A 14,661-nucleotide genomic window follows, 5' to 3' on the forward strand; every position below is an offset into this window, starting at 1 on the left:
CTGACCAGGTTCTGTTACCCAGAATCCTTTACAAATCTCAAAATTTGGCTAAAAAAACACGTTTTCCTCACATTTCGGCGACAGAAAGTTCTGGAATCTGAGAGGAGCCACAAATTTCCTTCCACCCAGCGTTCCCCCATGTCTCCCGATAAAAAAGATACCTCACTTGTGTCGGTAGGCCTAGCGCCCGTGACAGGAAATGCCCCAAAACACAACGCAGACACATCAAATTTTTTTAAAGAAAACAGAAGTGTTTTTTGCAAAGTGCCTACCTGCAGATTTTGTCTTCCAACTCAGCCGGCACCTAGGGAAACCTACCAAACCTTGCATTTTTAAAAACTAGAGACCTAGGGGAATCCAAGATGGGGTGACTTGTCTGCTCTGACCAGGTTCTGTTACCCAGAATCCTTTCCAAACCTCAAAATTTGGCTAAAAAAACACGTTTTCCTCACATTTCGGTGACAGAAAGTTCTGGAATCTGAGAGGAGCCACAAATTTCCTTCCACCCAGCGTTCCCCCAAGTCTCCCAATAAAAATGATACCTCACTTGTGTGGGTATGCCTAGCACCCGTGACAGGAAACGCCCCAAAACATAACATGGACACATCACATTTTTTTAAAGAAAACAGAGGTGTTTTTTGCAAAGTGACTACCTGTAGATTTTGGCCTCTAGCTCAGCCGGCACCTAGGGAAACATACCAAACCTGTGCATTTTTTAAAACTAGAGACCTAGGGGAATCCAAGATGGGGTGACTTGTGGGGCTCTGACCAGGTTCTGTTACCCAGAATCCTTTGCAAACCTCAAAATTTGGCTAAAAAAACACGTTTTCCTCACATTTCGGTGACAGAAAGTTCTGGAATCTGAGAGGAGCCACAAATTTCCTTCCACCCAGCGTTCCCCCAAGTCTCCCAATAAAAATGATACCTCACTTGTGTGGGTATGCCTAGCGCCCGTGACAGGAAACGCCCCAAAACATAACATGGACACATCACATTTTTTTAAAGAAAACAGAGGTGTTTTTTGGAAAGTGCCTACCTGTAGATTTTGGCCTCTAGCTCAGCTGGCACCTAGAGAAACCTACTAAACCTGTGCATTTTTGAAAACTAGAGACCTAGGGGAATCCAAGATGGGGTGACTTGTGGGGTTCTGACCAGGTTCTGTTACCCAGAATCCTTTTCAAACTTCACAATTTGGCAAACAAAACACGTTTTCCTCACATTTCGGTGACAAAAAGATCTGGAATCTGAGAGGAGCCACAAATTTCCTTCCACCCAGCGTTCCCCCATGTCTCCCGATAAAAATGATACCTCACTTGTGTGGGTAGGCCTAGCGCCCGTGACAGGGAATGCCCCAAAACACAACGTGGACACATCACATTTTTTTAAAGAAAACAGAGATGTTTTTTGCAAAGTGCCTACCTGCAGATTTTGGCCTCTGGCTCAGCCGGCAGCTAGGGAAACCTACCAAACCTGTGTATTTTTGAAAACTAGAGACCTAGGAGAATCCAAGATGGGGTGACTTGTGGGGCTCTGACCAGGTTCTGTTACCCAGAATCCTTTGCAAACCTCAAAATTTGACTTAAAAAACACTTTTCCTCACATTTCGGTGACAAAAAGATCTGGAATCTGAGAGGAGCCACAAATTTCCTTCCACCCAGCGTTCCCCCATGTCTCCCGATAAAAATGATACCTCACTTGTGTGGGTAGGCCTAGCGCCCGTGACAGGGAATGCCCCAAAACACAACGCGGACACATCACATTTTTTTAAAGAAAACAGAGGTGTTTTTTGCAAAGTGCCTACCTGCAGATTTTGGCCTCTAGCTCAGCCGGCAGCTAGGGAAACCTACCAAACCTGTGTATTTTTGAAAACTAGAGACCTAGGAGAATCCAAGATGGGGTGACTTGTGGGGCTCTGACCAGGTTCTGTTACCCAGAATCCTTTGCAAACCTCAAAATTTGACCTAAAAAACACTTTTCCTCACATTTCGGTGACAGAAAATTCTGGAATCTGAGAGGAGCCACAAATTTCCTTCCACCCAGCGTTCCCCCAAGTCTCCCATTAAAAATTATACCTCACTTGTGTGGGTAGGCCTAGCGCCCGAGACAGGAAATGCCCCAAAACACAACGCGGACACATCACATTTTTTGAAAGAAAACAGAGGTGTTTTTTGCAAAGTGCCTACCTCCAGATTTTGGCTTCCAACTCAGCCGGCACCTAGGGAAACCTACCAATCCTGTGCATTTTTAAAAACTAGAGACCTAGGGGAATCCAAGATGGGGTGACTTGTCGGGCTCTGACCAGGTTCTGTTACCCAGAATCCTTTCCAAACCTCAAAATTTGGCTAAAAAACACGTTTTCCTCACATTTCGGTGACAGAAAGTTCTGGAATCCGAGAGGAGCCACAAATTTCCTTCCACCCAGCGTTCCCCCATGTCTCCCGATAAAAATGATACCTCACTTGTGTGGGTAGGCCTAGCGCCCGTGACAGGAAATGCCCCAAAACAATACACGGACACATCACATTTTTTGAAAGAAAACAGAGGTGTTTTTTGCAAAGTGCCTACCTGCAGATTTTGGCTTCTAGCTCAGCCGGCACCTAGGGAAACCTACCAAACCTGTGCATTTTTTAAAACTAGAGACCTAGGGGAATCCAAGATGGGGTGACTTGTGGGGATCTGACCAGGTTCTGTTACCCAGAATCCTTTACAAATCTCAAAATTTGGCTAAAAAAACACGTTTTCCTCACATTTCGGCGACAGAAAGTTCTGGAATCTGAGAGGAGCCACAAATTTCCTTCCACCCAGTGTTCCCCCATGTCTCCCGATAAAAAAGATACCTCACTTGTGTGGGTAGGCCTAGCGCCCATGACAGGAAATGCCCCAAAACACAACGCGGACACATCACATTTTTTTAAAGAAAACAGAAGTGTTTTTTGCAAAGTGCCTACCTGCAGATTTTGTCTTCCAACTCAGCCGGCACCTAGGGAAACCTACCAAACCTTGCATTTTTAAAAACTAGAGACCTAGGGGAATCCAAGATGGGGTGACTTGTCGGGCTCTGACCAGGTTCTGTTACCCAGAATCCTTTCCAAACCTCAAAATTTGGCTAAAAAAACACGTTTTCCTCACATTTCGGTGACAGAAAGTTCTGGAATCTGAGAGGAGCCACAAATTTCCTTCCACCCAGCGTTCCCCCAAGTCTCCCAATAAAAATGATACCTCACTTGTGTGGGTATGCCTAGCACCCGTGACAGGAAACGCCCCAAAACATAACATGGACACATCACATTTTTTGAAAGAAAACAGAGGTGTTTTTTGCAAAGTGACTACCTGTAGATTTTGGCCTCTAGCTCAGCCGGCGCCTAGGGAAACATACCAAACCTGTGCATTTTTGAAAACTAGAGACCTAGGGGAATCCAAGATGGGGTGACTTGTGGGGCTCTGACCAGGTTCTGTTACCCAGAATCCTTTGCAAACCTCAAAATTTGGCTAAAAAAAACACGTTTTCCTCACATTTCGGTGACAGAAAGTTCTGGAATCTAAGAGGAGCCACAAATTTCCTTCCACCCAGCGTTCCCCCAAGTCTCCCAATAAAAATGATACCTCACTTGTGTGGGTATGCCTAGCGCCCGTGACAGGAAACGCCCCAAAACATAACATGGACACATCACATTTTTTTAAAGAAAACAGAGGTGTTTTTTGCAAAGTGCCTACCTGTAGATTTTGGCCTCTAGCTCAGCTGGCACCTAGAGAAACCTACCAAACCTGTGCATTTTTGAAAACTAGAGACCTAGGGGAATCCAAGATGGGGTGACTTGTGGGGTTCTGACCAGGTTCTGTTACCCAGAATCCTTTTCAAACTTCACAATTTGGCAAACAAAACACGTTTTCCTCACATTTCGGTGACAAAAAGATCTGGAATCTGAGAGGAGCCACAAATTTCCTTAGACCCAGCGTTCCCCCATGTCTCCCGATAAAAATTATACCTCACTTGTGTGGGTAGGCCTAGCGCCCGTGACAGGGAATGCCCCAAAACACAACGCGGACACATCACATTTTTTTAAAGAAAACAGAGATGTTTTTTGCAAAGTGCCTACCTGCAGATTTTGGCCTCTGGCTCAGCCGGCAGCTAGGGAAACCTACCAAACCTGTGTATTTTTGAAAACTAGAGACCTAGGAGAATCCAAGATGGGGTGACTTGTGGGGCTCTGACCAGGTTCTGTTACCCAGAATCCTTTGCAAACCTCAAAATTTGACCTAAAAAACACTTTTCCTCACATTTCGGTGACAAAAAGATCTGGAATCTGAGAGGAGCCACAAATTTCCTTCCACCCAGCGTTCCCCCATGTCTCCCGATAAAAATGATACCTCACTTGTGTGGGTAGGCCTAGCGCCCGTGACAGGGAATGCCCCAAAACACAACGCGGACACATCACATTTTTTTAAAGAAAACAGAGGTGTTTTTTGCAAAGTGCCTACCTGCAGATTTAGGCTTCTAGCTCAGCTGGCACATAGGGAAACCTACCAAACCTGTGCATTTTTTAAAGCTAGAGACCTAGGGGAATCCAAGATGGGGTGACTTGTGGGGCTCTGATCAGGTTCTGTTACCCAGAATCCTTTGCAAACTTCAAAATGTGGCTAAACAATCACGTTTTCCTCACATTTTAGTGACAGAAAGTTCGGGAATCTGAGAGGAGCCACAAATTTCCTTCCACCCAGCGTTCCCCCAAGTCTCCCGATAATAATGATACCTCACTTGTGTGGGTAGGCCTAGCGCCCGTGACAGGAAATGCCCCAAAACACAATGCGGACACATAACATTTTTTGAAAGAAAACAGGTTTTTTTTGCAAAGTGCCTACCTGTAGAGTTTGGCCTCTAGCTCAGCCGGCACCTATGGAAACCTACCAAATATGTGCATTTTTGAAAACTAGAGACCTAGGGGAATCCAAGATGGGGTGACTTGTGGGGCACTGACCAGGTTTTGTTACCCAGAATCCTTTGCAAACCTCCAAATTTGGCTAAAAAAACACGTTTTCCTCACATTTCGGTGACAGAAATATCTGGAATCTGAGAGGAGCCACAAATTTCCTTCCACCCAGCGTTTCCCCAAGTCTCCCGATAAAAATTATACCTCACTTGTGTGGGTGGGCCTAGCGCCCGTGACAGGAAATGCCCCAAAACACAATGCGGACACATCACATTTTTTGAAAGAAAACAGAGGTTTTTTTTGCAAAGTGCCTACCTGTAGATTTTGGCCTCTCGCTCAGCCGGCACCCAGGGAAACCTACTAAACCTGTGTATTTTTGAAAACTAGAGACCTAGGAGAATCCAAGATGGGGTGACTTGTGGGGCTCTGACCAGGTTCTGTTACCCAGAATCCTTTGCAAACCTCAAAAGTTGACTAAAAAAACACGTTTTCCTCACATTTCGGCTACAGAAAGTTCTGGAATCTGAGAGGAGCCACAAATGTCCTTCCACCCAGCGTTCCCCCAAGTCTCCCGATAAAAATGATACCTCACTTGTGTGGGTAGGCCTAGCGCCCGTGACAGGAAATGCCCCAAAACACAACGTGGACACATCACATTTTTTTAAAGAAAACAGAGGTGTTTTTTGCAAAGTGCCTACCTGTAGATTTTGGCCTCTAGCTCAGCCTGCACCTAGGGAAACCTACCAAACCTGTGCATTTTTGAAAACTAGAGACCTAGGGGAATCCAAGATGGGGTGACTTGTGGGGCTCTGACCAGGTTTTCCAGGTTTTCCTCACATTTCGGCGACAGAAAGTTCTGGAATCTGAGAGGAGCCACAAATTTCCTTCCACCCAGCGTTCCCCCAAGTCTCCCAATAAAAATGATACCTCACTTGTGTGGGTAGGCCTAGCGCCCGTGACAGGAAACGCCCCAAAACATAACTTGGACACATCACATTTTTTGAAAGAAAACAGAGTTGTTTTTTGCAAAGTGCCTACCTGCAGATTTTGGCCTCTAGCTCAGCCGGCACCTAGGGAAACCTACCAAACCTGTGTATTTTTGAAAACTAGAGACCTAGGAGAATCCAAGATGGGGTGACTTGTGGGGCTCTGACCAGGTTCTGTTACCCAGAATCCTTTGCAAACCTCAAAAGTTGGCTGAAAAAACACGTTTTCCTCACATTTCGGTGACAGAAAGTTCTGGAATCTGAGAGGAGCCTCAAATTTCCTTCCACCCAGCGTTCCCCCAAGTCTCCCAATAAAAATGATACCTCACTTGTGTGGGTAGGCCTAGCGCCCGTGACAGGAAACGCCCCAAAACATACCATGGACACATCACATTTTTTGAAAGAAAACAGAGGTGTTTTTTGCAAAGTGCCTACTTGTAGATTTTGGCCTCTAGCTCAGCTGGCACCTAGAGAAACCTTCCAAACCTGTGCATTTTTGAAAACTAGAGACCTAGGGGAATCCAAGATGGGGTAACTTGTGGGGCTCTGACCAGGTTCTGTTACCCAGAAACCTTTTCAAACTTCAAAATTTGGCAAAAAAAACACGTTTTCCTCACATTTCGGTGACAGAAAGTTCTGGAATCTGAGAGGAGCCACAAATTTCCTTCCACCCAGCTTTCCCCCAAGTCTCCCAATAAAAATTATACCTCACTTGTGTGGGTAGGCCTAGCGCCCGTGACAGGAAATGCCCCAAAACACAATGCGGACACATCACATTTTTTGAAAGAAAACAGAGGTTTATTTTGCAAAGTGCCTACCTGTAGATTTTGGCCTCTAGCTCAGCCGGCACCTAGGGAAACCTACCAAACATGTGCATTTTTGAAAACTAGAGACCTAGGGGAATCCAAGATGGGGTGACTTGTGGGGCACTGACCAGGTTCTGTTACCCAGAATCCTTTGCAAACCTCAAAATTTGGCTAAAAAACACTTTTCCTCATATTTTCATGACAGAAAGTTCGGGAATCTGAGAGGAGCCACAAATTTCCTTCCACCCAGCGTTCCCCCATGTCTCCCGATAAAAATGATACCTCACTTGTGTGGGTAGGCCTAGCGCCCGTGACAGGAAATGCCCCAAAACAAAACACGGACACATCACATTTTTTGAAAGAAAACAGAGGTGTTTTTTGCAAAGTGCCTACCTGCAGATTTTGGCTTTTAGCTCAGCTGGCACCTAGGGAAACCTACCAAACCTGTGCATTTTTGAAAGCTAGAGACCTAGGGGAATCCAAGATGGGGTGACTTGTGGGACTCTGACCAGGTTCTGTTACCCAGAATCCTTTGCAAACTTCAAAATTTGGCTAAACAAACACGTTTTCCTCACATTTTGGTGACAGAAAGTTCGGGAATCTGAGAGGAGCCACAAATTTCCTTCCACCCAGCGTTCCCCCAAGTCTCCCAATAAAAATGATACCTCACTTGTGTGGGTAGGCCTAGCGCCCGTGACAGGAAATGCCCCAAAACACAATGCGGACACATCACATTTTTTAAAAGAAAACAGGTTTTTTTTTGCAAAGTGCCTACCTGTAGATTTTGGCCTCTAGCTCAGCCGGCACCTAGGGAAACCTACCAAACATGTGCATTTTTGTAAACTAGAGACCTAGGGGAATCCAACATGGGGTGACTTGTGGGGCACTGACTAGGTTCTGTTACCCAGAATCCTTTGCAAACCTCAAAATTTGGCTAAAAAAACAAGTTTTCCTCACATTTCGGTGACAGAAAGTTCTGGAATCTGAGAGGAGCCACAAATTTCCTTCCACCCAGCGTTCCCCCAAGTCTCCCGATAAAAATGATACCTCACTTGTGTGGGTAGGCCTAGCGCCCGTGACAGGAAATGCCCCAAAACACAACGCAGACACATCACATTTTTTTAAAGAAATCAGAGGGTTTTTTTGCAAAGTGCCTACCTGTAGATTTTGGCCTCTAGCTCAGCCGGCACCTAGGGAAACCTACCAAACCTGTGCATTTTTTAAAACTAGAGTTCTTGGGGAATCCAAGATGGGGTGACTTGTGGGGCTCTGACCAGGTTCTGTTACCCAGAATCCTTTGCAAACCTCAAAATGTGACTAAAAAAACAAGTTTTCCTCACATTTCGGTGACAGAAAGTTCTGGAATCTAGAAGGAGCCACAAATTTCCTTCCACCCAGCGTTCCCCCAAGTCTCCCATTAAAAATGATACCTCACTTGTGTGGGTAGGCCTAGCGCCCGTGACAGGAAACGCCCCAAAACATAACATGGACACATCACATTTTTTGAAAGAAAACAGAGGTGTTTTTTGCAAAGTGACTACCTGTAGATTTTGGCCTCTAGCTCAGCCGGCAGCTAGGGAAACCTACCAAACCTGTGTATTTTTGAAAACTAGAGACCTAGGAGAATCTAAGATGGGGTGACTTGTGGGGCTCTGACCAGGTTCTGTTACCCAGAATCCTTTGCAAACCTCAAAATTTGACCTAAAAAACACTTTTCCTCACATTTCGGTGACAGAAAATTCTGGAATCTGAGAGGAGCCACAAATTTCCTTCCACCCAGCGTTCCCCCAAGTCTCCCATTAAAAATTATACCTCACTTGTGTGGGTAGGCCTAGCGCCCGAGACAGGAAATGCCCCAAAACACAACGCGGACACATCACATTTTTTGAAAGAAAACAGAGGTGTTTTTTGCAAAGTGCCTACCTGCAGATTTTGGCTTCCAACTCAGCCGGCACCTAGGGAAACCTACCAATCCTGTGCATTTTTAAAAACTAGAGACCTAGGGGAATCCAAGATGGGGTGACTTGTCGGGCTCTGACCAGGTTCTGTTACCCAGAATCCTTTCCAAACCTCAAAATTTGGCTAAAAAAACACGTTTTCCTCACATTTCGGTGACAGAAAGTTCTGGAATCCGAGAGGAGCCACAAATTTCCTTCCACCCAGCGTTCCCCCATGTCTCCCGATAAAAATGATACCTCACTTGTGTGGGTAGGCCTAGCGCCCATGACAGGAAATGCCCCAAAACAATACGCGGACACATCACATTTTTTTAAAGAAAACAGAGGTGTTTTTTGCAAAGTGCCTACCTGCAGATTTTGGCTTCTAGCTCAGCCGGCACCTAGGGAAACCTACCAAACCTGTGCATTTTTGAAAACTAGAGACCTAGGGGAATCCAAGATGGGGTGACTTGTGGGGATCTGACCAGGTTCTGTTACCCAGAATCCTTTACAAATCTCAAAATTTGGCTAAAAAAACACGTTTTCCTCACATTTCGGCGACAGAAAGTTCTGGAATCTGAGAGGAGCCACAAATTTCCTTCCACCCAGCGTTCCCCCATGTCTCCCGATAAAAAAGATACCTCACTTGTGTCGGTAGGCCTAGCGCCCATGACAGGAAATGCCCCAAAACACAACGCGGACACATCAAATTTTTTTAAAGAAAACAGAAGTGTTTTTTGCAAAGTGCCTACCTGCAGATTTTGTCTTCCAACTCAGCCGGCACCTAGGGAAACCTACCAAACCTTGCATTTTTAAAAACTAGAGACCTAGGGGAATCCAAGATGGGGTGACTTGTCTGCTCTGACCAGGTTCTGTTACCCAGAATCCTTTCCAAACCTCAAAATTTGGCTAAAAAAACACGTTTTCCTCACATTTCGGTGACAGAAAGTTCTGGAATCTGAGAGGAGCCACAAATTTCCTTCCACCCAGCGTTCCCCCAAGTCTCCCAATAAAAATGATACCTCACTTGTGTGGGTATGCCTAGCACCCGTGACAGGAAACGCCCCAAAACATAACATGGACACATCACATTTTTTTAAAGAAAACAGAGGTGTTTTTTGCAAAGTGACTACCTGTAGATTTTGGCCTCTAGCTCAGCCGGCACCTAGGGAAACATACCAAACCTGTGCATTTTTTAAAACTAGAGACCTAGGGGAATCCAAGATGGGGTGACTTGTGGGGCTCTGACCAGGTTCTGTTACCCAGAATCCTTTGCAAACCTCAAAATTTGGCTAAAAAAACACGTTTTCCTCACATTTCGGTGACAGAAAGTTCTGGAATCTGAGAGGAGCCACAAATTTCCTTCCACCCAGCGTTCCCCCAAGTCTCCCAATAAAAATGATACCTCACTTGTGTGGGTATGCCTAGCGCCCGTGACAGGAAACGCCCCAAAACATAACATGGACACATCACATTTTTTTAAAGAAAACAGAGGTGTTTTTTGCAAAGTGCCTACCTGTAGATTTTGGCCTCTAGCTCAGCTGGCACCTAGAGAAACCTACTAAACCTGTGCATTTTTGAAAACTAGAGACCTAGGGGAATCCAAGATGGGGTGACTTGTGGGGTTCTGACCAGGTTCTGTTACCCAGAATCCTTTTCAAACTTCACAATTTGGCAAACAAAACACGTTTTCCTCACATTTCGGTGACAAAAAGATCTGGAATCTGAGAGGAGCCACAAATTTCCTTCCACCCAGCGTTCCCCCATGTCTCCCGATAAAAATGATACCTCACTTGTGTGGGTAGGCCTAGCGCCCGTGACAGGGAATGCCCCAAAACACAACGTGGACACATCACATTTTTTTAAAGAAAACAGAGATGTTTTTTGCAAAGTGCCTACCTGCAGATTTTGGCCTCTGGCTCAGCCGGCAGCTAGGGAAACCTACCAAACCTGTGTATTTTTGAAAACTAGAGACCTAGGAGAATCCAAGATGGGGTGACTTGTGTGGCTCTGACCAGGTTCTGTTACCCAGAATCCTTTGCAAACCTCAAAATTTGACTTAAAAAACACTTTTCCTCACATTTCGGTGACAAAAAGATCTGGAATCTGAGAGGAGCCACAAATTTCCTTCCACCCAGCGTTCCCCCATGTCTCCCGATAAAAATGATACCTCACTTGTGTGGGTAGGCCTAGCGCCCGTGACAGGGAATGCCCCAAAACACAACGCGGACACATCACATTTTTTTAAAGAAAACAGAGGTGTTTTTTGCAAAGTGCCTACCTGCAGATTTTGGCCTCTAGCTCAGCCGGCAGCTAGGGAAACCTACCAAACCTGTGTATTTTTGAAAACTAGAGACCTAGGAGAATCCAAGATGGGGTGACTTGTGGGGCTCTGACCAGGTTCTGTTACCCAGAATCCTTTGCAAACCTCAAAATTTGACCTAAAAAACACTTTTCCTCACATTTCGGTGACAGAAAATTCTGGAATCTGAGAGGAGCCACAAATTTCCTTCCACCCAGCGTTCCCCCAAGTCTCCCATTAAAAATTATACCTCACTTGTGTGGGTAGGCCTAGCGCCCGAGACAGGAAATGCCCCAAAACACAACGCGGACACATCACATTTTTTGAAAGAAAACAGAGGTGTTTTTTGCAAAGTGCCTACCTCCAGATTTTGGCTTCCAACTCAGCCGGCACCTAGGGAAACCTACCAATCCTGTGCATTTTTAAAAACTAGAGACCTAGGGGAATCCAAGATGGGGTGACTTGTCGGGCTCTGACCAGGTTCTGTTACCCAGAATCCTTTCCAAACCTCAAAATTTGGCTAAAAAACACGTTTTCCTCACATTTCGGTGACAGAAAGTTCTGGAATCCGAGAGGAGCCACAAATTTCCTTCCACCCAGCGTTCCCCCATGTCTCCCGATAAAAATGATACCTCACTTGTGTGGGTAGGCCTAGCGCCCGTGACAGGAAATGCCCCAAAACAATACACGGACACATCACATTTTTTGAAAGAAAACAGAGGTGTTTTTTGCAAAGTGCCTACCTGCAGATTTTGGCTTCTAGCTCAGCCGGCACCTAGGGAAACCTACCAAACCTGTGCATTTTTTAAAACTAGAGACCTAGGGGAATCCAAGATGGGGTGACTTGTGGGGATCTGACCAGGTTCTGTTACCCAGAATCCTTTACAAATCTCAAAATTTGGCTAAAAAAAACACGTTTTCCTCACATTTCGGCGACAGAAAGTTCTGGAATCTGAGAGGAGCCACAAATTTCCTTCCACCCAGCGTTCCCCCATGTCTCCCGATAAAAAAGATACCTCACTTGTGTCGGTAGGCCTAGCGCCCGTGACAGGAAATGCCCCAAAACACAACGCGGACACATCACATTTTTTTAAAGAAAACAGAAGTGTTTTTTGCAAAGTGCCTACCTGCAGATTTTGTCTTCCAACTCAGCCGGCACCTAGGGAAACCTACCAAACCTTGCATTTTTAAAAACTAGAGACCTAGGGGAATCCAAGATGGGGTGACTTGTCGGGCTCTGACCAGGTTCTGTTACCCAGAATCCTTTCCAAACCTCAAAATTTGGCTAAAAAAACACGTTTTCCTCACATTTCGGTGACAGAAAGTTCTGGAATCTGAGAGGAGCCACAAATTTCCTTCCACCCAGCGTTCCCCCAAGTCTCCCAATAAAAATGATACCTCACTTGTGTGGGTATGCCTAGCACCCGTGACAGGAAACGCCCCAAAACATAACATGGACACATCACATTTTTTGAAAGAAAACAGAGGTGTTTTTTGCAAAGTGACTACCTGTAGATTTTGGCCTCTAGCTCAGCCGGCGCCTAGGGAAACATACCAAACCTGTGCATTTTTGAAAACTAGAGACCTAGGGGAATCCAAGATGGGGTGACTTGTGGGGCTCTGACCAGGTTCTGTTACCCAGAATCCTTTGCAAACCTCAAAATTTGGCTAAAAAAACACGTTTTCCTCACATTTCGGTGACAGAAAGTTCTGGAATCTAAGAGGAGCCACAAATTTCCTTCCACCCAGCGTTCCCCCAAGTCTCCCAATAAAAATGATACCTCACTTGTGTGGGTATGCCTAGCGCCCGTGACAGGAAACGCCCCAAAACATAACATGGACACATCACATTTTTTTAAAGAAAACAGAGGTGTTTTTTGCAAAGTGCCTACCTGTAGATTTTGGCCTCTAGCTCAGCTGGCACCTAGAGAAACCTACCAAACCTGTGCATTTTTGAAAACTAGAGACCTAGGGGAATCCAAGATGGGGTGACTTGTGGGGTTCTGACCAGGTTCTGTTACCCAGAATCCTTTTCAAACTTCACAATTTGGCAAACAAAACACGTTTTCCTCACATTTCGGTGACAAAAAGATCTGGAATCTGAGAGGAGCCACAAATTTCCTTCCACCCAGCGTTCCCCCATGTCTCCCGATAAAAATGATACCTCACTTGTGTGGGTAGGCCTAGCGCCCGTGACAGGGAATGCCCCAAAACACAACGCGGACACATCACATTTTTTTAAAGAAAACAGAGATGTTTTTTGCAAAGTGCCTACCTGCAGATTTTGGCCTCTGGCTCAGCCGGCAGCTAGGGAAACCTACCAAACCTGTGTATTTTTGAAAACTAGAGACCTAGGAGAATCCAAGATGGGGTGACTTGTGGGGCTCTGACCAGGTTCTGTTACCCAGAATCCTTTGCAAACCTCAAAATTTGACCTAAAAAACACTTTTCCTCACATTTCGGTGACAAAAAGATCTGGAATCTGAGAGGAGCCACAAATTTCCTTCCACCCAGCGTTCCCCCATGTCTCCCGATAAAAATGATACCTCACTTGTGTGGGTAGGCCTAGCGCCCGTGACAGGGAATGCCCCAAAACACAACGCGGACACATCACATTTTTTTAAAGAAAACAGAGGTGTTTTTTGCAAAGTGCCTACCTGCAGATTTAGGCTTCTAGCTCAGCTGGCACATAGGGAAACCTACCAAACCTGTGCATTTTTTAAAGCTAGAGACCTAGGGGAATCCAAGATGGGGTGACTTGTGGGGCTCTGATCAGGTTCTGTTACCCAGAATCCTTTGCAAACTTCAAAATGTGGCTAAACAATCACGTTTTCCTCACATTTTAGTGACAGAAAGTTCGGGAATCTGAGAGGAGCCACAAATTTCCTTCCACCCAGCGTTCCCCCAAGTCTCCCGATAATAATGATACCTCACTTGTGTGGGTAGGCCTAGCGCCCGTGACAGGAAATGCCCCAAAACACAATGCGGACACATAACATTTTTTGAAAGAAAACAGGTTTTTTTTGCAAAGTGCCTACCTGTAGAGTTTGGCCTCTAGCTCAGCCGGCACCTATGGAAACCTACCAAATATGTGCATTTTTGAAAACTAGAGACCTAGGGGAATCCAAGATGGGGTGACTTGTGGGGCACTGACCAGGTTTTGTTACCCAGAATCCTTTGCAAACCTCCAAATTTGGATAAAAAAACACGTTTTCCTCACATTTCGGTGACAGAAATATCTGGAATCTGAGAGGAGCCACAAATTTCCTTCCACCCAGCGTTTCCCCAAGTCTCCCGATAAAAATTATACCTCACTTGTGTGGGTGGGCCTAGCGCCCGTGACAGGAAATGCCCCAAAACACAATGCGGACACATCACATTTTTTGAAAGAAAACAGAGGTTTTTTTTGCAAAGTGCCTACCTGTAGATTTTGGCCTCTCGCTCAGCCGGCACCCAGGGAAACCTACTAAACCTGTGTATTTTTGAAAACTAGAGACCTAGGAGAATCCAAGATGGGGTGACTTGTGGGGCTCTGACCAGGTTCTGTTACCCAGAATCCTTTGCAAACCTCAAAAGTTGACTAAAAAAACACGTTTTCCTCACATTTCGGCTACAGAAAGTTCTGGAATCTGAGAGGAGCCACAAATGTCCTTCCACCCAGCGTTCCCCCAAGTCTCCCGATAAAAATGATACCTCACTTGT

Source organism: Pleurodeles waltl, chromosome 9, assembly GCF_031143425.1.
Source record: "Pleurodeles waltl isolate 20211129_DDA chromosome 9, aPleWal1.hap1.20221129, whole genome shotgun sequence".
Taxonomy (NCBI): Eukaryota; Metazoa; Chordata; class Amphibia; order Caudata; family Salamandridae; genus Pleurodeles; species Pleurodeles waltl.